The 23,940-nt window shown below is 45.3% G+C and overlaps 1 pseudogene; it reads left to right on the top strand.

Annotated features, from left to right (window-relative positions):
* Positions 1–3,765: 3,765 nt before the first annotated feature.
* LOC106990779 (2-acylglycerol O-acyltransferase 2-like) lies at positions 3,766–23,570 on the top strand (annotated as a pseudogene).
* The last annotated feature ends 370 nt before the right edge of the window (positions 23,571–23,940 follow it).

Raw genomic sequence — 23,940 nt, forward strand, 5'->3', positions numbered from 1 at the left:
TGGCTGGGTGGTCCTTCTAAGAGTTCCTGCCCTCCCACTTGCTTTGTCTGAGGACCTGCTGATCTCTTTCTCAGGATGCTCCGTCTCCTCAATTTAGTCAATCAAGGTAATCTCCTTCTTTATCATATCAGCTCTGTCCCTCCCTCCATCCTGAATCCCTCCCTTCCAACTCATTGTCCTGATCACTGTCAGCTACTCACGTTGTGGGTTAGCTTAGGGTGAAAGGGCCATGAGCATTAATGGATGAGTCAACTATGTCCCAAGGAGGCTGGGAGCAACTGAGGGTTCCTGCTCAGCTCACTCATGAGGAGGTAGCCGACCTGTTCTACTGTAGGGGGATAGTCTCAGAGCCTTGAGTAGGGCTAGACAACCCACACCCAAGCTCACCCATGAAACTTCTGGCAGAAGGCTTTAGAGCCCTGCTGGTGGGCTTGTCGATTAGCCTGGCTGTTGCCACTTACCAGACTTCTCCAGAGCAAGCCAGTCACAAAAGAGAGAGAGACAGACAGAGAGATGGAGAGAGCGCCATGTATCTTCTGCTACCTAAACTCTGAGTCACTCACCATCAAGTCTACCTTATTCTATCGGTTGGATACAAGGCCCTAAGCCCAGGTCACACTCAATAGGAGGATGTGGCACCTGGTGGTGATCACTGGAGGCATCTTGCAGGTGCTGCCACAGCCACAGTCTCTGAGCCCTCAGAGACTGAACTTGGCAAGCCCTGTGCTTCAGATGCTGCAGGAGGCAGTCTACCTGGAGGACACAGGCTGAGATGCCCACACAGCAGGGCCCCAGGTGAGGCAAAGCTGTGAGCCCAGGTCAGAGTTGGGAATCATGGCTGTGAGCCCAGGCCTCGCTGGGATGGAGTCCAAGGTGCCATCAGACTGAGGGCAACTGGCTGGGGGATAAAGGGTGAGAAGAGACTGGTAGAGCCAGAGGGAAAGGGATCCCCTTCATTTACCACAACCTTGGAGCCACGCAAAGAGGGAGAAAGAAGGCATGATCTTACAGGAGGGCTGCCCAGATATGTTCCCGAATAGGAATATTTGCTCTGGACTTTGTATGAACGGAAGTGCCCTTTTATGTGTTAAGGACTGATACTGGGCTGTTTGTTAAGCAGTTGACCTCCCCATGAATACAGAGAGCCAGAAGCTGCACAGCAAGGGTCCAATACTACACCATACCTGCTCCCTGACACCTTCTCAGGGCCCCAGCCTGCCCAAAGTGACTTGCCCTTGTGAGAAGATCTCCCACCAGCACACAGACTGACTCACCCAGCCCGAGGAGCGCAGGAGCTGTCAGATGTGGTAGAGAGACTTAGAGGCTGTCAGGGTTGGCCAGAGCTAGAGTTTCCTCCTGAAATCAGGCTGCCCTTTGACCTGGAACAAGTCTCAGACATCATTTCTCACAAAAGATAAAGGGCCTACTGGGGCCTAGCCTGGTAATGACAAAGGCCTAGCCTAGCCAGACTGCTGGATGGTGACCACAAGTGAGACAGAGGTCAGCCAGCACAGCTCTGCCAGCAGCCAAGTGGTCCAGCCAAGCCTCACCCTCTCAGGGGGACTGGGCTTTGCTAGGGATCAGGAGGAGGCAGAGATGGGAACATGGGAGCTGCTGAGGGAGCAAAGGAGGGAGAGGGCAGAGCACATGTAGGTGAGACTTCCTGGTGAGGGTCAGGGTCAAGGTGAGGTTTAAGGAACAAGGGGCTGAGGTTTATGCCTTTGTGCAGCAAAGTTCTATGGAGACAGAGAGGGACAGGGCAGACAGGGACACTGAAGATGCCTGGCCTTCTGTCTGGGGGGCTACTGTCCAGTTCAGGGGTTAGGAATTGACTCCCACCCCCCAGGTAGGGAGGAGGCCTTGGAGGTGCTTGAGCTGGAGCGTGTCATGGACCAGATGGAGGGGCAGCGATGCCTCAGGCTGGATTGAGCATCTGTCTTAGTGACCCCACAGCAGGACAGAGTCAGCTCCCTGAGCCACTATCTAAGAATCTGCTACATGCTGGGCTCTGGGTGGATGCTGCACACACAATATCTCAGTGTAACTGACAGTGACCTCTTCATGCAGATGAAGTCCATACCTAGAATGCTGGTCCAACTGCCTGCGCAGGCGTCCTGCTCTCACCCTGCCTACTGTGGCCTCAAACTCGGGAGAACCGCACACTGAAAACAGCAACGGCACCAGCTGTAGCCACAGGCTCCCAACACCGCCTGTGCTGTGTGCACACACAGCTCTCTTTCCCTCCCATCTGCACCTATGACAGCTTCATCCCTAAATGAGGGCACAACCGATGCCAGCTCTTCCTTATCCCTTCTGTTCGTAAATGCCTGGAAATGGATTTAAAAGACCTGAGAAGGTTTGTGTCAATCACCAGCTTAGTTTGGACTTTTCTTAGATTTATGTCTTCCCCTCACTCTCGGCCAGAGAGCTAACCTGAGTGTTTCCTTCTTCAACAAGTTGAACAGGTGCCACGAAAGTCATGTTATATCCCCAGTGAGAGAATGGATAGAAATAGATGGGCAGGAAAATTCCTTCTCTCAGCTATTTTAAAAGGGGCCCTGAATAGAACAAAACATCATCAAAGTCTGGTCTTATCAGTAAATATCACTATGAAGGATCAAAAGGGCCACCTCCCTCAAATAGTGTTAAAAATGTCTGATGTTCTTGTTGGAGTTGCCCTAGTTAGTGGGCATATCACCTCAATATGTTGTGGTACAGGTCCAGATTTTGGTATTATTTCTTTTTTTCTAACCCACCATCGACTTTTCTTTGCTGTTGTTTAGTCACTAAGTCATGTCCAACTCTTTGCAATGTAGCCCACCAGGCTCTTTTGTCCATGGGATTCCCCAGGCCAAGATACTGAACTTGGTTGCCATTTCCTTCTCCAGAGGCTCTTCTTGACCAAGGGATCAATCTTGTGTCTTCTGCATTGGCCGGTGGAATATTTACCCCTGAGCCATCAGGAAGCCATCTATTTGTAAAATACAACATAAATTACCCAGAAATGAAGAAAACAAGTTCAATCCAATTTTAAATTATTAGTTTAATTACACATAGAACTACAGCGCCACGTTGCTCTAAGGTTTCTGAGCAGTTACTCTTAAACTCTGTACTTACCTTGTCGGGAACCAGTAACAGGCAGCTCGTGGACACAGGCAGGTCCTCAGACCACACGGGAGCCTTTCTGCCCCAGGAAGTATGGTGCTGCCTGGCTGTTGGCCTGAGAGGAGATTGCGAGGTGAGGCGCACAGAAACCCCGGTGGACTGCTGAGTGCTGTACACGGGTCACTAGGGGCTGTGTCTCTCCCTGATACCTGGTAGGATGAGGGGCTCTGGGAAGAGAAGGACTTTTCTGAAGTCACACAGCTGGAAAGTGGCCAGTGCAGGACTAGTCACAGCTCTCATCAGGACTCTTCCATTCTGCCTTGAGTGTGGACCCTGGATAACCCCTCCCAGATGCACCTTCAAGGAAGGAGGAGTGGTCCCACCTGCAGAGCTGCCTGTACAGATCCTAAGACAGATTCAGGTGGGATGTCAGCCTCAGCCACTTTAGCCCAATTCAGGACCACTCTGATGGGCCATTTTGGTTTGCATTTGCCCTCTGCCCAATTCCACTGTCTTCCTTCTTCATAAACTTTTCACACAATGGAAATGCAATGAATAAAGTCATGGTCATCATTCGTGATGTTAAATGGAAATCAAGACCCCCAACTTGATATCTCTAACACCAGCAAATAAGATGTCTGAATTCACGAAGGAGGAGACATGATCTGCATCCACGGGACACTGATATATCCTGGGTGAGATGTAAATTGGTGCTGCTGTTTTGGGAAAGCCCGACACCACTACTCTGTAGCTTGTGCAGTCAGGTAGCCTTAGACCCAGGCGTCCTCTGGCTGTTGAGACTGTAGCAGGGAGAAAGGGCACAGAGACTTGGACCAGTGAGAACACTGGTGTCAGTGATAATCAAAGAGGCTGGCTGTGGGGATGGGACGCAGCTTTCCCATGCAAGAGATACTTAAATCACAAAGACTAGAACACAAACTTATCATAAAATGATATTCAAATGAACAGTGAACATTTTTTTTCACAGAAACTTTTTAATGCTCAACTCTTGGCACTATGCATGGGAACAGTATGTTTATTAAGTCCAAGAGAAAAGAAAATTCACTGACAGAATGAAACATTCAAATATCTTCTTTTAAAATTTAGAAGTACTTTAATTGTAGACAGATTCAGGTAGAGCAGAATTCTAATCCAGATCCTCCCAAATTAAGTTTCTATCTTTCAGAAAAGTCTCTTCTTGACAGAATTGCTTTTCCTGTAATCTTAGTAGGTTCTGGAGCTGCTCACTGCAGTGTTCACTCAACCCCAACAATTGCCCATGACCAGCTAAGTGGACAACCATACCATGAAGCCTCCAGCGCTACTTTGCACCTGTGCAGAGGATCTCTAACACATGATTTCTGATTCCAATGAGACAGCTATCACTGAGAAGGGCAGCAATTTCATCAGATACTGACTGAAGCTTATTTGGGAGGGAGAGAATTGATCCATAACCTCTCTACTCATAGGCCTTTTTGTTCTATTCTGAAGATGTGTATTTTCCAGTCCATATAGTAACTTCAAACTTGGCCTGAAGTTGATGAAGGAACAACCTGCTGGACAATCCCCAGCAGAGAGCCGAGGATGGGGGCTGCCATGTTGTCCTGGCCCATTAAATATTTTTAAATGTTCTCAACCTCCGTTAAGCATTAAGAAACCACTGTTAAACCCAGTGAAGTACATGAGGAACCCCAGACAGAGCAGTGTAAGTGCAGAGTCCTAACCAGTTGACTACCAGCGTAATTTATAATGTCTTTGGAAAACTCTATGGCTAGGTGGAGACTGTAGCAAGGGCAGGTGAGAGGAAGTCTAGTTCAGTTTTAGGTTGTGCTGGAGGTGCTGAGGAAACTAGCAGAGAGGATGTCAAGTACCCACCTACAAAGTCAAGTCTGGAGCCTGGGAGAAATCAGGCTGGAGAAGCAGTTTGGAAGATTCCAAGGCCATGAGCCTGGATAAGGTCTCTGCAGGAGAGAGGGTGGAGAGAAGAGGGAGGGTCCAGGGACAGAGGGGGCAGGAGGATCCTCAAACACTTAGTCTGTTGAAGGATAAGAGCCACCTTGGAGACCCATGAGTCGCCAGAGGGGCAGGAGGCAAACCAGGAGAGGGTGGTGTCCACAGGCTAAATGGTTTCAAGGAGGAGGGAGGGCACAGCTGTGTCTGAGGCTGCTGAGAGGTCAAGATGAGAGCTGAGAACCACTGGATTCAGCAATGTGGAGACCACTGGTGAACTTGTCAAGGGCGATTCCGCAGGACAATGATATCTGAAGTCTGGAGGAGGGAGGACAGAATGGGAGGGGAAGGTGTTTAATGCTGATGGCTCTTTCTTGAGTTGTGCTGTGCAGGTGAGCTGAGGAATAGGGCAGGTGATGGAGGAGATGGTGGGCCTGATGGATGTTTATATGGGAGCTGGTACTGCTTATTTGTAAAGGGGAACAGTGGACCTGGCAAGCGAAAGGAGACAATTGCTGCAGCCAAGTAGTTCTGTAAGTGAAAAGAGGGCAGGATTGCCCTATTCTTGCTGCTTCACTTGCCAAGTAATGGGCAAGATTTGAGCAAAGGTGATCTGGCAGATATTGTATTGCCTGAGGAGTAAACCGTACTTCTCTTCCCCCATACTCAGTTCGGTTCTGACCAGGTGCTTTTAAAGATTTCTCCTAAGAAGCTTGTTCCTGTGATGACACCTTACGGTTGGCTGGTAACCCACCCCCATCCCCCACACGTGCTTAGAAAACTGCTGGCAGCAATGAACTGCTGGCAGAGGTGTCTCAGACCACAGCAGAGCTCAGAGGAGCTTCCTGAGACAGCAGATCAACAGCACGGTGGAGTTAGCCCCCTTGTTTGTGCCTTGGGAACGCAGGCTGCAAACATTCATGGTCCTGCAGTGGGTCAGCTGTTTCCTGGCCATGGGTAAGGTGAGCTGGTTTGGAAACTGGTAACCTTGAACACCTGTCACTTCTGGGGCGCACAGTGCATTGATGGGAAAAAAACACAGATCCTAAATGGCTTGCTAGCTCAGCACCTGGGGATCACGGGGATGAAGGACATCCTGCTCAGATGGCCATTTGGAGCTTTTCCAGAAGGAGTGTGTATGACTATCTGTGTCCACCCTCAGCCCAGCCTGGTCCCTGGGACCATCAGGAACGGCACAGGGAGGTCTAGTAGCCCTGAGCCTGGAGCTACAGTAAGGGCAGCTGAGAGATGGAAGGTGAGCCCACCAGTGCCAGAAACAAGAGGTTGTACCTTGTCCCTTATCCTGAGGGCAAAGGGCAGCCCCAGGAGGGCTTTAGGTACTGCAGTGACATGGTCCAATCTGTGTCTGACAGGCTGCAATTGAGGGATCTCAATTGTGTTGTGGTGTCTGGGGGAGGCAGATGACAGGGAGAAGTTGTTACTAAATCAGATTTGGGCCTGCTTTCCTAAGCACAGTAAAACTCGTATACTGGTACTTGGTTGAGATAAAAATTTTTAGAAAGTGCAGTGTTTATTGCAGGAGCCAAGAAAGGAGTCTAAGTATGTACGGCTCAAAATTACAGAAATCCCCCTCCCCGTCACGGATTTCAGGGAATGGTGTCTAGAGACTGGGTGAGGTAGAGTTTCTGGGCACATGATCAGCTCCTAGACAATTGTCTGATTGCTTGGTGGTGAGGTAACTGGGAGCCAACATCATCAACCTTCTGGTTTCCCCCAGTCTGAGGTCTACAGGCTGGTGAGCAACTTCCTCTACCTAGTGGGGGTTCAGTATCTGCAAAACAGCTCAAAGATGAGGCTCAGAATATTATCTATAACCCTTGAGGAGTTACTAAAATTTCTTGATTTATTGAATAAGTAAAACTATTATTATCATCAGTATTTCCTCTTGTGGACTATTTTTCTTTCTTTCTGTGTTTATCATTTTTCTGGTTCATTTTATCCTTTAGAAATTGAGGAAAGCTTATGAGGCCACAGTATTTCTACAAATAAGGGGCAGACCGAGGATATGAGAGGTCTTTTCTAGGAAGGCTGCATAGGTCCTGCTCAGGTACAAGGTCACAGTTTCCAACAGGGGCCACAACATAAGTCTGTGGGCCCAATACAGCCCCCTGATTGTTTTTGCATTTGTACAGCCCAAAAGTCAAGAATGGTTTTTACAGTTTAAATGCTTGAAATAATTTTGTATCTATACAATATCCTCCTAGTTGCCTCTTGAGCCTCACATTCTGACTTATGGCTCTGAATTCTGAAAAGATTCCTTACCCTGATATAGGGAGGCAAGCGGTAGATAGAGAGATAAGGCCACTTTTCAAAGATACTTAAGAGATTGTCCATGGGCAAAATGTACAGACTGGCAAGAAAGCAAGGGCTTGCCATGGGCCATAGATGTAGTAAACAGCTGGCTCATGCTGGCCATACAGCAGGCCTTTGGGGAGGGGCAAAGAAGTGACCAGAAAGGCCAACAGGGACCTGTCACCACGGACTCAGGTCCCAGACAAATACTTCCTAGTGGGTTACTTGTATACTCTGTTCTTTTTTCTTTAATTCACACACTCACATAGAAACGTAAGTGCCTTTCAAATAGGCGGTCTTATTCTCATCTGCATCTCTAGCTCCTTGAAGAGCTGGTGTTGGTGTATGTTTGTTAAATGAAAGAATGTTGGGAGCATAATGGAGCCAAAATAGTAGAACTGAATGCCAGGTCCCATCCTACTAGCTTTCTGGATGATCTAGCCAACTTGGCTACACTCTCCAGGTCTTGGTAAAATGGGGTTTTGCTTTTTTCTTTCTAGGTGTTATAAGGAGAAAGAAGGGAGCGTCCTTTCTCAAGGACTGGAAATACTCCCAAGTTTGGCATTGCCTGCTGACAGGAGTTAAAATGTGAGTCCAGGGTGAGGTATACTGTGGGGTGAGGAGAGTTCTTTTGGTTAAGTGGGAATGCAAGCATTTTTAAAATATTTTTTTTCTGAGTGAAAAATGAACCCATGCTATTATTATTCATTCAAACAGAATATGTATTCTAAAAATGCATCCAGGGAAAAGTGAATCCTACCCCGCAGAGAGCCACTATGAACAACTTGGGTTTTATTCTCTAGACCAGACATGGGAGTTCTCATTTCATGGGTACAGAGGTTCAGTTTGGGAAGATGAAAAGAGTTCCAGAGATGAAGGATGGTGATTGTTACACAGCAATATGATGAATTAATGCCATCAACAATACACTAAAAATCATTTCAGGTATATGCCCAGGAGTAGGAATGCTGAGTCTTATGGTAGCTCTATTTTTGGTTTCATAAGGTATCTCCATTTAGTTCTCTATAGTGCCCTTCTCAAGAAAACCATAATACGAAAAGATCCAAGCACCACAATGTACTTTGCAGCCCTATTTACAATAACTAAGACATGGAAACAATCTAAATGTCCAAGGACAGAGGAATGGATATAAATGGAATATTACCCAGTCATTAAAAAGAACAAATGATGCCATTGTAGCAACATGGATGGACCTAGAAATTGTCATAGTGAATGAAGTAAGTCAGACACAAAAACACAAATATTGTATGATATCACTTATATGTAGTATTAAAAAGGGTACAAATAAATTTATTTATTTACAAAGCATATGGACATTGAAAACAAATTTATGGTTACCAAAGGACCAGGAGGGAAGGAAAAATTGAGGGATTTGGATTGGCATATACACACTACGTCTTGCCTGGAAAATTGCATGGACAGAGGAGCCTTGTAGGCTACAGTCCATGGGGTCGCAAGGAGTTGGACACTACTGAGTGACTTTACTTCATACACACTACTATCTATAAAATAGATAACTAATAAAATCTCTAGAGAGCATAGGAAACTCCACTCAAGATGCTTTAATGGTTTATATGGAAAAAGAACCAAAAAAAAGTGTGGATATATGTATATGTATAACTCATTTAATTTCCTGTACACCTGAAATGAACATAATATTGTGAATTAACTATAATATAAATTTTATAAAAGATAATAAAATAAAAAAATATTTTGATACATGTTATGTTTAACATAGGTTTTACTGCCATAAAACTTGAAAAGACAATACAAAGTGCATCAAACACAGCCTTGAAATCAGCACTATGAGGGCAGGTATATCTGTGTGTTGTTCACGGTTGTAGCACTAGCATTTGGCATGTTGTGTGTGCTCTGAATAAAGTGAGCCTCTGTGAGCCCTAACCTACTTTGGCTTATGCATTTTATTACTATTCAGACTGGGTCAAAAGTCCCCTCCCGCTGGTAGTCAGCCATGAATGACAGGCCCAGTTTATGCAACTTTCAAATGCAATACAAGTGGAAGCTGACCTTTAAGAGTTTGAGCATATGGATTCATGGAGGGAAAGGAATGGAGAGGACACAATATTCTCTAAGAATAAAGTCATTGGCATCAGATTAAAGACAGCCCTACAGACCACCTGAACCTGAGTCAAAGCCGGGATTAGCCTGTGAAAAGGAGCTCAGAATCCTAAGATTGGGAGGAATTGTTCATCAGGCCTGTCCTAGCCCTTCTGCACTCCTGACGGACAGGCCAGACATAGACTGCCCTCTTTCTTCCTCCCTCCTTCAGCAGGAAATGGCCTGGCAGCAGAGCAAAGAACTGAACAAAAGCTAAAGTTGTATCAGGGAGTTGTATCCACACTGAGCAGCTTAGCGTGGCCAGAACAAGATGTGTGTGTGGTAAGTGAGGCTGGAGCAAGAGGGAGATCAAGTTAGCAGTGGGGGCGTTGAAGTCAGGCTAAGCTGCTTGAGCTGAGCTTCAAAGTTATGAGAAGTCATGTGGGGACTTCAGCTAAAGGGGAGCCATGTCTATGGAATATAGGATTTATCTATGGAAAGATGGGCTGAGGTCAACAGGAAGAGGGCTAGGTAGAAAGCTTCTTCATTCACAGAACGCATACTAGAAAGATTTCATCCTGTCACATCGCTACCAGGCATTTATTGAGCACGTGGTGAATACAGACTACTGAATAGGGCAGAGATGGCCGTAGAGGGAGAAGACTGAAAGGAACGAGGTGTCTGGGAAAAAGCGTAGTGGGGAAAGAGTCAGTTTGAAGTTAGGTCTACCTGGCTTCAAACCCAGTCTCCCAGTGTGACACGAGACAGGCTCATTTCTTCTTCCTTTAAGGCAGAGTAGGCTGACCCTTCCTCTTGGGGCGAGGCCTGGACAGGACTGTGCTGCTAGTGCTGGGCAAATGGGGAGAGCTCGTGACTTCATACCTCTGATCACTAATGCTCCTGCCTCCCTCCCCCCGCATTGTCTGCTATGTGGTCTTCATAGGCCTCCTGTTTGCAAGATTCTGGATCTTCAGTATCCTGTATGCGATCTGGTGGTATGTGGATCGAGCCAAGCCTTGGCAGGGGGGCAGGCAGAGTGATGTGCTAAGGCACCGGGTCATATGGAGGTACATGAAGGACTGTTTCCCCATCTCGGTGAGTAATGGGGCTGGTTGTGTTGTGGCCAGGATGGAAGTCCCCAAGTGTCCACTGGAAAGCATGTCCCTGTGTACAGTGAGCAGAATACTGGGCTGGGAGGCAGGAGACAGACTTTTACCATTCTGTGACCTGAGAATAGTCGGTTTCTCTCTGGGTATGGTGTCCCATGTATAGAGACGTGGAGCAAATATGAAGATTGATGTATGAAAGAGATTTGAAGGTTCTGCGGGCCATGTAGTATGGCACATATGTGTATCTTAGCACAGAGGTGTAAAGCCTTCAGTAGTGCAAGGCAGGGACAGGCCCTCATCTGGAGGCAGGCACTGTTTTGGACACCTGCAGAGGGCGGGCAGTATCACCAAGTGTCCAGTAGAGGCAGAGATGACATGCACTCTGACCTCCCTGTCCTGCACTGAGGCCTGAAAGGGGGCTACGGTAGGCAGATTCTGGACTCTGTCACCCCTCAGGAGAACTTCCAAGTTATCCACACCCCCTTACAGAGCAGGCCCTGCAGGAATTTTAGAATGGCAGGAGGTAGGGCAGCCAGGGAGAGAGTCTGCTCTCTACTGAAAACAAGTGCACAACCTTAAAGTTGTGAGGGGTTTTGTCCTAAGATGTTCCTGAGGACTGTCGTCAGCAGATAGCCTCTCAGCAACCTCGGAGGAGCTGTTCTGAAAGGTAATGGAGGGGTCAGGACTTATGGGTTTTGCTGGAGGGAAAAAAAAAAAACCCACCTACGCAGACAAACATCAAAATATTACTGCCAGAGAACTGTAAAGATGGCGGAGGAATAGGACGGGAAGACCACTTTCTCCTTCACAAATTCCTCAAAAGAACATTTCAACGCAGAGCAAACTCCACAAAACAACTTCTGTAGGCTGGCAGAGGACATCAGGCAACCAGAAAAGCAGACCATTGTCTTCAAAAACAGGTAGGAAAAAATATAAAAGACGATAAAGGAGACAAAGGCGGTGGGGAGAGAGCTCCGTCCTGGGAAGGGAAGCCCGTCCTGGGAAGGGAATTTTAAGAAGAGAGGTTTCCAAACACCAGGAAACACTCTCCCTGCCAAGTCTGTGGCGAGCCTTGGAAACACAGAGGGCAACATAACAGGAAGGGAAAAATAAATAAATAAGTAAAACCAACGGATTACAAGCCCAACAGTAACTCCCCCAGCGGAAAAGCAGCACAGACGCCTGCATCCGCCATTGGGAAGTGGGGGCAGGGCAGGGATGCGCGGGAGGCGCGGGCTGCAGTGCTTTGTAAGAATCGGGCAGGAACGCCCCACGCGCAACCAGAATGATCTAACTTGGGCTAGCAAACCAGACTGTGGGATAGCTACCGCACGAAAAGCTCAAACATAAGACACTGCCAGGACCGAGCACAGAACAAAGGATGGAACGGAATAAGCCGGCTGCAGACCATCCCCCGCTGGGGACAGGCAGCCAGAGCCGTAAGGACTGGAAAGGGGCAATTGCAGACCCGGAGAGACTTTACTTACCTAACTGCAAGCAAGCTTCTTTGCTAAGACTTCCGGGGGTGCTGGACAGTCACCATCTGCCTCACCGGGGGCGCCAGCAGTCCACCCAGAAAGCTGAGCAGCAGCAGCAGAAAAGGTGACAAGTCGGGGCAATCACGCTCGCCAAACTCCTGAGCTACTCGGACCTGGGAAGGGCACAAAGCGCAGTCCCAGCCGAATCTGTGCCTCTGAGGGCTGCCTGAGCGCCAAACCTGAGTGGCTCGGACTAGGGAAGTGCACGCAGCCTAGGGCCGGCCCCAGACGGTTCCGGGCTGAGCATCGTAGAGCCAGAGCGGTTTGTGCGCCGCGAGAAGGGACAGGTCAAGCGGGGCTGAGACACTGTGTGCACACGACAGTGCTATTTGTTTACAGCATCCCCCCTCCCCACAGCATGACTGAACTAGTGAGCCTAAAAAACCAGCAAACAGAAGAAGTTAAACAGAGGGAACCACCTTGGAAGTGATCCCACACGGCCCGCAACATCTGAGAAGGGCCAGAAATATTTTACTATTTTTAAAATCATTCCTTTTTTTTTCTTTTTTTTTCTAACTTTTTAAAAATTGTTAAGTCTTCTATTTCTCCTCTAATTTTTATTTCTATAACCTACTATTACTACTGAAAAAAAAGACTTTTTTCGTTTTCTTTTTTTTAAGGCAAACACCATATATAATCTTTGGATGGTTGTTGGTTTTTTTTTTTTTTTAATAATTCTTGTTTTTTTTTTTTTCTTTCTTCCTTTTTCCTTCTGCTTCTTTTCTTTAATATTGTATTTTTGAAAATCCAACCTCTACTCTAGATTTTTAATCTTTGCTCTTAGGTTTTTGTTGTCAATTTGTACATTTTAAAAACCCAAACTTCACTACCCAAGTTTACCTGAGAGCGAGGTTACTGGCTTGACCAGTAATTACTCTCTCCTCCTTTGGACTCTCCGTTTTCTCCACCAGGTGGCCTCTGTCTCTTTTCTCCCCCATCTCTTCTCTATCCAACTCTGTGAATCTGTGTGTTCCAGACGGTGGAGAACACCTAAGGAACTGGTTACTGGCAGGATTTGTCTCTCTCCTTCTCATTCCTCTCTCTTATCCTCCTGGCCACCTCTGCCTACCTCCTCCCTCTCCTCTTCCCCATATAACTCCGTAAATACCTCTGAGCGGTCCAGACTATAGAGCGCACATAAGGAAGTGACTACTGGCTAGCTTGCTCTCTCCTCTTTTGATCTCACCGCATCTCATTCCAGTTACCTCTAACTACCCCCTCCATCTTCTCTTCTCCTTGTAACTCAGTGAACCTCTCTGAGTGTCCCTCAATGTGGAGAAACTTTTCATCTTTAACCTAGATGTTTTATCATTGGTGCTGTATAGATGGAGAAGTCTAGAGGCTACTGTAAAAATAAAACTGAAAACCAGAAGCAGGAGGCTTAAATCCAAAGCCTGAAAACATTAGAGAACTCTTGAATTCAGGGAACATTAAGCAATAGGAACTCATCAAATGCCTTCATACCTAGCTCCACCCAAGGGCCAACAAGTTCCAAAACAAGACATACCACTCAAATTCTCCAGCAACACAGGAACACTCCCCTGAGCTTCAATATACAGGCAGCTCAAAATTATTCCAAAACCTTTGATGTCTCATAACCCATTACGGGTCACTCCACTGCACTCCAGAGAGAAGAAACCCAGCTCCACCCACCAGAACTCCAGCACAAGCCTCCCTAACCAGGAAACCTTGACAAGCCACTGATAGAACCCCGCCCACAGTGAGGAAGCTCCATAATAAAGAGAACTCCACAAATTACCAGAATATAAAAAGGCCACCCCAAACGCAGCAATATAACCAAGATGAAGAGACAGAGGAATACTCAGCAGGTAAAGGAACAGGAGAGTTGCCCACCAAACCAAACAAAAGAGGAAGAAGTAGGGAATCTACCTGAGAAGGAATTCCAAATATTGATAGTGAAAATGATCCAAAATCTTGAAATCAAAATGGAATCACAGATAAATAGCCTAGAGACAAGGATTGAGAAAATGCAAGAAAGATTTAACAAGGACCTAGAAGAAATAAAAAAGAGTCCAAATATAATGAATAATGCAATAAATGAGATCAGAAACACTCTGGAGGCAACAAATAGTAGAATAACGGAGGCAGAAGATAGGATTAGTGAAATAGAAGATAGAATGGTAGAAATAAATGAATCAGAGAGGAAACAAGAAAAACGAATTAAAAGAAATGAGGACAATCTCAGAGACCTCCAGGACAATATGAAACGCTCCAACATTCGAATTATAGGAGTCCCAGAAGAAGAAGACAGAAAGAAAGATCATGAGAAAATCCTTGAGGAGATAATAGTTGAAAACTTCCCTAAAATGGGGAAGGAAATAATCACCCAAGTCCAAGAAACACAGAGAGTTCAAAATAGGATAAACCCAAGGCGAAACACCCCAAGACACATATTAATCAAATTAATAAAGATCAAACACAAAGAACAAATATTAAAAGCAGCAAGGGAAAAACAACAAATGACACACAAGGGGATTCCCATAAGGATAACAGCTGATCTTTCAATAGAAACTCTTCAGGCCAGGAGGGAATGGCAAGACATACTTAAAGTGATGAAAGACAATAACCTACAGCCCGGATTACTGTACCCAGCAAGGATCTCATTCAAATACGAAGGAGAAATCAAAAGCTTTCCAGACAAGCAAAAGCTGAGAGAATTCAGCACCACCAAACCAGCTCTCCAACAAATTCTAAAGGATATTCTCTAGACAGGAAACACAAAAAGGGTGTATAAACCCCAACCCAAAACAATAAAGAAAATGGTAACGGGATCATACTTATCAATAATTATCTTAAACGTAAATGGGTTGAATGCCCCAACCAAAAGGCAAAGACTGGCCGAATGGATACAAAAACAAGACCCCTCTATATGCTGCTTACAAGAGACCCACCTCAAAACAAGGGACACATACAGACTGAAAGTGAAGGGCTGGAAAAAGATATACCACGCAAATAGAGACCAAAAGAAAGCAGGAGTGGCAATACTCATATCCGATAAAATAGACTTTAAAACAAAGGCTGTGAAAAGAGACAAAGAAGGCCACTACATAATGATCCAAGGATCAATCCAAGAAGAACATATAACAATTATAAATATATATGCACCCAATATAGGAGCACCGCAATATGTAAGACAAATGCTAACAAGTATGAAAGGGGAAATCAACAATAACACAATAATAGTGGGAGACTTTAATACCCCACTCACACCTATGGACAGATCAACTAAACAGAAAATTAACAAAGAAACGCAAACTTTAAAGGATACATTAGATCAGTTAGACCTAATTGATATCTATAGGACATTTCACCCCAAAACAATGAATTTCACCTTTTTCTCAAGTGCTCATGGAACCTTCTCCAGGATAGATCACATCCTGGGCCATAAATCTAAACTTGATGAATTCAAAAAAATCGAAATCATTCCAAGCATCTTTTCTGACCATAATGCATTAAGATTAGATCTCAATTACAGGAGAAAAACTATTAAAAATTCCAACATATGGAAGTTGAACAACACACTTCTGAATAACCAACAAATCACAGAAGAAATCAGAAAAGAAATCAAAATATGCATAGAAAATAATGAAAACGAAAACACAACAACCCAAAACCTGTGGGACACTATAAAAGCAGTGCTAAGAGGAAAGTTCATAGCAATACAGGCATACCTCAAGAAACAAGAAAAAAGTCAAATAAATAACCTAACTTTACAACTAAAGCAACTAGAAAAGGAAGAATTGGAGAACCCCAGAGTTAGTAGAAGGAAAGAAATCTTAAAAACTAGGGCAGAAATAAATGCAAAAGAAACAAAAGAGACCATAGCAAAAATCAACAAAGCCAAAAGCTGGTTCTTTGAAAGGATAAATAAAGTTGACAAACCATTAGCCAGACTCATCAAGAAACAAAGGGAGAAAAATCAAATCAATAAAATTAGAAATGAAAATGGAGAGATCACAACAGACAACACAGAAATACAAAGGATCATAAGAGACTACTATCAGCAGTTGTATGCCAATAAAATGGACAACGTGGAAGAAATGGACAAATTCTTAGAAAAGTACAATTTTCTAAAACTGAACCAGGAAGAAATAGAACATCTTAACAGACCCATCACAAGCACAGAAATTGAAACTGTAATCAGAAATCTTCCAACAAACAAAAGCCCAGGTCCAGATGGCTTCACAGCTGAATTCTACCAAAAATTTCGAGAAGATCTAACACCTATCCTACTCAAACTCTTCCAGACAATTGCAGAGGAAGGAAAACTTCCAAACTCATTCTATGAGGCCACCATCACCCTAATACCAAAACCTGACAAAGATGTCACAAAAAAAGAAAACTACAGGCCAATATCACTGATGAACATAGATGCAAAAATCCTCAACAAAATTCTAGCAATCAGAATCCAACAACACATTAAAAAGATCATACACCATGACCAAGTGGGCTTTATCCCAGGGATGCAAGGATTCTTCAATATCCACAAATCAATCAATGTAATTCACCACATTAACAAATTGAAAAATAAAAACCATATGATTATCTCAATAGATGCAGAGAAGACCTTTGACAAAATTCAACATCCATTTATGATAAAAACTCTCCAGAAAGCAGGAATAGAAGGAATATACCTCAACATAATAAAAGCTATATATGACAAACCCACAGCAAACATTATCCTCAATGGTGAAAAATTGAAAGCATTTCCCCTAAAGTCAGGAACAAGACAAGGGTGCCCACTTTCACCGCTACTATTCAACATAGTTCTGGAAGTTTTGGCCACAGCAATCAGAGCAGAAAAAGAAATAAAAGGAATCCAAATTGGAAAAGAAGTAAAACTTTAACTGTTTGCAGATGACATGATCCTCTACATAGAAAACCCTAAAGACTCCACCAGAAAATTACTAGAGCTCATCAATGAATATAGTAAAGTTGCAGGATATAAAATCAACACACAGAAATCCCTTGCATTCCTATACACTAATAATGAGAAAGTAGAAAAAGAAATTAAGGAAACAATTCCATTCACCATTGCAACGAAAAGAATAAAATACTTAGGAACATATCTACCTAAAGAAACTAAAGACCTATACATAGAAAACTATAAAACACTGATGAAGGAAATCAAAGAGGACACTAATAGATGGAGAAATTGACCGTGTTCATGGATCGGAAGAATCAATATAGTGAAAATGAGTATACTACCCAAAGCAATTTACAAATTCAATGCAATCCCTATCAAGCTACCAGCCATATTTTTCACAGAACTAGAACAAATAATTTCAAGATTTGTATGGAAATACAAAAAACCTCGAATAGCCAAAGCAATCTTGAGAAAGAAGAATGGAACTGGAGGAATCAACTTGCCTGACTTCAGGCTCTACTACAAAGCCACAGTCATCAAGACAGTATGGTACTGGCACAAAGACAGACATATAGATCAATGGAACAAAATAGAAAGCCCAGAGATAAATCCACACACATATGGACACCTTATCTTTGACAAAGGAGGCAAGAATATACAATGGAGTAAAGACAATCTCTTTCACAAGTGGTGCTGGGAAAACTGGTTAACCACTTGTAAAAGAATGAAACTAGATCACTTTCTAACACCGCACACAAAAATAAACTCAAAATGGATTAAAGATCTAAATGTAAGACCAGAAACTATAAAACTCCTAGAGGAGAACATAGGAAAACACTCTCAGACATAAATCACAGCAGGATCCTCTATGATCCACCTCCCAGAATTCTGGAAATACAAGCAAAAATAAACAAATGGGATCTAATTAAAATTAAAAGCTTCTGCACAACAAAGGAAAATATAAGCAAGGTGAAAAGACAGCCTTCTGAATGGGAGAAAATAATAGCAAATGAAGCAACTGACAAACAACTAATCTCAAAAATATACAAGCAACTCCTGCAGCTCAATTCCAGAAAAATAAACGACCCAATCAAAAAATGGGCCAAAGAACTAAATAGACATTTCTCCAAAGAAGACATACGGATGGCTAACAAACACATGAAAAGATGCTCAACACCACTCATTATTAGAGAAATGCAAATCAAAACCACAATGAGGTACCACTTCACACCAGTCAGAATGGCTGTGATCCAAATATCTGCAAGCAATAAATGCTGGAGAGGGTGTGGAGAAAAGGGAACCCTCCTACACTGTTGGTGGGAATGCAAACTAGTACAGCCACTATGGAGAACAGTGTGGAGATTCCTTAAAAAATTGCAAATAGAACTACCTTATGACCTAGCAATCCCACTGCTGGGCATACACACCAAGGAAACCAGAATTGAAAGAGACACATGTACCCCAATGTTCATCGCAGCACTGTTTATAATAGCCAGGACATGGAAACAACCTAGATGTCCATCAGCAGATGAATGGATAAGAAAGCTGTGGTACATATACACAATGGAGTATTACTCAGCCGTTAAAAAGAATTCATTTGAATCAGTTCTGATGAGATGGATGAAACTGGAGCCGATTATACAGAGTGAAGTCAAGCCAGAAAGAAAAACACCAATACAGTATACTAACACATATATATGGAATTTAGAAGATGGCAATGACGACCCTGTATGCAAGACAGGAAAAGACACAGATGTGTATAACGGACTTTTGGACTCAGAGGGAGAGGGAGAGGATGGGATGATTTGGGAGAATGGCATTCTAACATGTATACTATCATGTAAGAATTGAATCGCCAGTCTATGTCTGACGCAGGATGCAGCATGCTTGGGGCTGGTGCATGGGGATGACCCATAGGGAGGGAGGTGGGAGGGGTTCATGTTTGGGAATGCATGTAAGAATTCATTTGAATCAGTTCTGATGAGATGAACTGGGCCGAAAACACCAATACAGTATACTAACACATATATATGGAATTTAGAATCATGTATGCATACAGAATAACGGACGACTCCAGTGATGCAGGATACAGCATGCTTGGGGCTGGTGCATGGGGATGACCCAGAGAGATGTTATGGGGAGGGAGGTGGGAGGAGGGTTCATGTCTGGGAACGCATGCAAGAATTAAAGATTTAAAAAAAAAATAAAAAAAAAAAATTACTGCCAGTCACAAAAAGCAGACAACTCAAGTTATTGATTTTAATGTTTTTCTGTGTATGGGGAGATGCAAAATCTGGGCTCACTGCAATCATTCCTTTGATGTTCGTCCTCACTCACTGTGACCAGTATCCTTTATTCTTCCATCCTAAATTCCTTTCAAGAACCATTGTTGGTGGCGGCTACAGCGGCTGCTGGCTTGAAGGCAGGCAAGCAACATTCCTTGTCTTAGCCACTCTGCTGGGCCTACTCCACATCACAAACCTTTGCACTGTGATTCTATGAGCTACTACCTAATGGTAGAGTTTCTAGTGAAATTAGCAGACTACGTCTGAGCACTAGAACTTTCTAAACACACCCCATGGGCTTCCTGAAGAGCTAATGGAGAATCAGGCCCTGTTTCCCCTAGGACAAGCTGCTTCCACCTCATGCTGAAGATCAGTCCAGGATCTGGGTTTCTCTGTGAAGATTTCATTATCCTGGAGCAGTAGTGTCTGCACAGACCAAGCCCTGAGCAAGGGTACAGTGCTGTGGGCAGGCTGTGACCTGGTGTCAGGAAGTGCTGCAGACTTGGCAGGATGCCTCCCTGGCCCCTCCCCACCCACACCTGTGGGCATCACCAGGACTTCATGCCCCTCCTCCTGGCACTCTCTTCCCTGCACCCTGGGGTGTCTTACGCTGAGTCACAGGAACTCAGGGGTCAGCCCTGACCGAGGACAGAGCTCCAGCTGCCATAGTCCTTGAAGAGATGCTCACTCCCTCCTGTGATGGCTCCTTTATTCTGGGCAGGCTCTGCCTGGGATAAGGTTTCCCTTCATGTAGGACAGGGGCTTGTGCCCCAGTCACCTTGCTAGGAGTGCTACCTCTACCTTGGGCAGGGGCCTTCCTTATCTGGTGGGCTGTATCAGCTTCATCCATTCATGGGTCTGTTCTCTCCCTCTTCATCCAATGGTCTCCCAGAGCATCTCCTCTGTTCCAGGCCTGCACCAGGGATGAGGATCCTCAGATAGGCCATCTCTCATTTCAGGACACTCACATGGGGGTGTGATAGCACTTGGGGACACATAGAAGAGGTCAGCACAGACAGTTAGCAGAGACTGGGAAGGGCATGAGGTGCAGCCCCGATTCACCAGGCTTCTGTCCCTGCAGCTGGTCAAGACTGCCAACCTGGACCCCTCCCGGAACTACCTCACTGGTTTCCACCCTCATGGGATCGGGGTGATTGGAGCTTTTACCAACCTGTGCACTGAGAGCACTGGGTTCTCCTCAGTTTTCCTAGGCATCTGCTCGCATCTGATGATGCTAAACTTGTGGTTCTGGGTCCCTGTCTTCAAGGGATTACATCATGTCCATGGGTGAATCTTTCCAAATCTAGCCAGCACGAGAAGGTGAGGGCTGGAGACATGGAGAAAGGATTTCAGGGAGGGCTTCTAAGATTTCTATACTTCCTGCAAGAACATGTGCAGTGGAGAAGGAAGCTAGACATAAGGAAGCATTTCCCACAGCTCTGTGCCCAGCAATGACCTTAGTGAAGGCTTGGGAAGAAGGGAATGATTTAGTCCCAGCCCTCAGGGAACTCCCAGCTGCAGGAGGAGGGTGAGTGGAGACCTGCCACACGTGCCGCACAGTCTCTCCCTGTTACCCCATACCTAACCACCTTCCTCTCTCCCCAGGGCTGGTCTCAGCAGACAAGGAGAGCGCTGCTCACATTCTGAGCAGGAAAGAAAGCATCAATCTGCTGTCCATCCTTGTTGGGGGCGTCCAGGAGGCACTGAACGCCAGGCCTGGGGCCTACAAGCTGGTGCTGCTGAACCGCAAGGGCTTCATCAGGCTTGACCTGATGCATGGGTATTGGGGAGAGGGCTCTAAGTTCAGCTGGAGGTTGGCAAGGATTGTGTTTTTGTGGGATACACCAGAGATTAAGGCAGATTCTATTTTAGCAGGTAGATTCTCAATCCATTGACATTGAAGAGTCTATCTTGGTGATCGATGTTTTGTCTCATTCGCAAATACCCAGAGAAGATTCTAGAAGGGAGTTTGGTGATTAAAGGGAATAAGTGTCAAAGGTCATATTGTTGAAAGCTTGCATTACATCTGAGTCGAAGGGACTTGGACAATAAAGTTTGAGACATAGCTTAGAGCTGTTCTCCTAAAGCATCTGTGAAGAATACAAGGTAGCTGGGGCAGAAGAGATTTTTCAGAAAATTTGAAGATATTTTCTATCTAGCAGGATTCTCTGCAGCATTCTGGACTCCCTGTCATGTTACAACAGCCAGACAGTGGCCCTGAGGCAGGCCAGGTCCCAAGGCTGTGGCAGGTCTGGGAGACACCTGAGGCCTCCTACTTTTGGCCCAGGGCTCTGTCCTCTGCTCGTTACAACTCACTAGGTCCCTTCAGTAGGCTAAGGTACCAGTTTGTGCCTTCTTGCCCCTTCACACACCCTCTCTCCTGTCTCCCTCTACGGCAGCTCTGATGCCAATCTTCTCCTTTGGGGAGAATGACGTATTTGACCAGGTTGAGAACTCTCCTGGTTCCTGGTTGCGGTGGTTTCAGGACCGACTTCACAAGAGAACTAGAGGTTCCATCCTGCTCTTCGATGGCCGTGGAATCTTCCAGTTCAGCTTCGGTCTTATGCCCTGCCACCGACCCATCACCACTGTGGGTGAGCGTAGACCTGGACTGGGAGGGGAAGGGCTATTGTGTTAGAGGCCTGGGCTTGTGCTGCAAGGACACTTGGACATAGAGCAGTACACGCTTGATTTTGTGGCGCACAAATTCTAGAGTGTGAAACACACACAGGTAAGTAACCGTATGAAAGGCAGTCTAGAATGAGAAGAGTAACAGGGGCATGAAGACCAGTAGCCTCTACTGATTACTGAGTCCCTGCAGTGTGTCAGGCACTGCACTGGCTCCTTACATGCAGCGGCTTAGTTTTCCCAACAACTTGTGAGGAGGGACTCTCATCCCCATTTTATTGATTGCAAACACAGACCCACAGAAGGTAAATCACTTCCAAGAGATCAGGCTGCCCTTGGTAACAAAGTTGAGGTTTGATAAGGGTATTTGCCTTTTTATTATGCAAGACAAGAGGATTTAATTCTGACCACAGGGTCTAATGACAGTAACTGGAGAAGGTGGATACAAGACAATGGCAGTTCTGTTAGAATTGTATGTAAAGGAGAAATCAGCAGTCTCTGAAGGAGAGCCAGAGGGATTTCCTTGTAAATAATGGGCATGGGCTTTAGTCCATAGACTTAGCACCATCTTTCAACTATTTGCTTTCTTCTTGAATTTCAACTAGGTTCCAATGGCGGAACTAATAGAGGTGTTCATCTCGACTCACCCAGTCATTTCTTAGTTGAGTACAGGCAACCTCCTCTCCCAAACTTGCTTTGCGTTGTGTGGTGATATTCTCATGAATGTTTATAGTGCTGTTGCCTCAGGACCTTTCCCAAGAGAAGAAGACATGGCAGCTGCTTTCTGATCCACCTCCTCCCACAGACACAGTCTCTCCCAGTCAAGGCATCTGAGACTCCCAAATCCACCTTTCCCTGAGGCTAAGAGCACATCCCTAGGGCTTGCAACCTGACACTGATTGTTCCTGGCTACAAGACCTTAAACAAGTAACCATAAACAAGTTACTTGCTGCTGCTAAGTCACTTCAGTCGTGTCCAACTCTGTGCGACCCCAGAGACGGCAGCCCACTGGGCTCCCCTATCCCTGGGATTTTCCAGGAAAGAATACTGGAGTGGGTTGCCATTTCCTTCTCCAATGCATGAAAGTGAAAAGTGAAAGTGAAGTTGCTCAGTCGTGTCCGACTCTTAGCGACCCCATGGACTGCAGCCCACCAGGCTCCTCCATCCATTGGATTTTCCAGGCAAGAGTACTGGAGTGGGGTGCCATTGCCTTCTCCAAACAAGTTACTTAACCTCCCTGAACCTCATTTCTTCAGCAGTCAAACAGGAATAATAACAGGTTCTGACATCCTAGGATTGTTAGAATGACAGAAGAGATAATGCATGCAAATACCTGCTGACTGTATAGTTGATATATCAGAATCTTGGAGTTGTTAACATCGTAGAATCTATGACTCAAAAATAGAATTGAAAGAGAGGGAGAAAGAATGTTTACCTGCTCAGATGACCATTGTGGTGGGAACACCCTGTGCCTTCAGTGGTTCCTGCTCTGGGCCACCACTCACCTCTGTGTCTTGCAGTGGAGAAGCCCATTGAGGTGCAGAAGACACTGCATCGCTCCCAGGAGGAGGTGGACAGGCTCCATCAGCGCTACATGCAGGAGCTGGAAAATCTCTTCGAAGCCCACAAGCTCAAGAACAATGTCTCCATAGACTAACACTTGGAATTCTGTTGAACACCTCCCTAGGGGAGGGGCTCCTCTAAAGGACAGGACTGGCATTAGGGAAGATGGAGGGAGGTGCGGTTGAAGCTGAAAAGTTAAAATTTTACATAACCTTCTGCTCCTTCTGTTGTAGCCATGCGATCCGGGAAACAAACTCACTCAGGACGATGCAGATAGTGGAGTGTAGTTTATTACACTGGTGGGCCCAAGGCAGAGTCTCTCTTAACCAAGGACCCTGACCAGCATTTGGGAAAATCTTTTATACCCCATGTGTATGTGTCTGAACCCACCATACCAAATTCCTTGAGACTTACATAAACCAAGGAAAATACAATCCCAATAACCCCATCATTCACGTGCTATTTGCTCATGTGCTCAAACA

This window comes from Ovis aries, chromosome 15, assembly GCF_016772045.2.
Source record: "Ovis aries strain OAR_USU_Benz2616 breed Rambouillet chromosome 15, ARS-UI_Ramb_v3.0, whole genome shotgun sequence".
Taxonomy (NCBI): domain Eukaryota; kingdom Metazoa; phylum Chordata; class Mammalia; order Artiodactyla; family Bovidae; genus Ovis; species Ovis aries.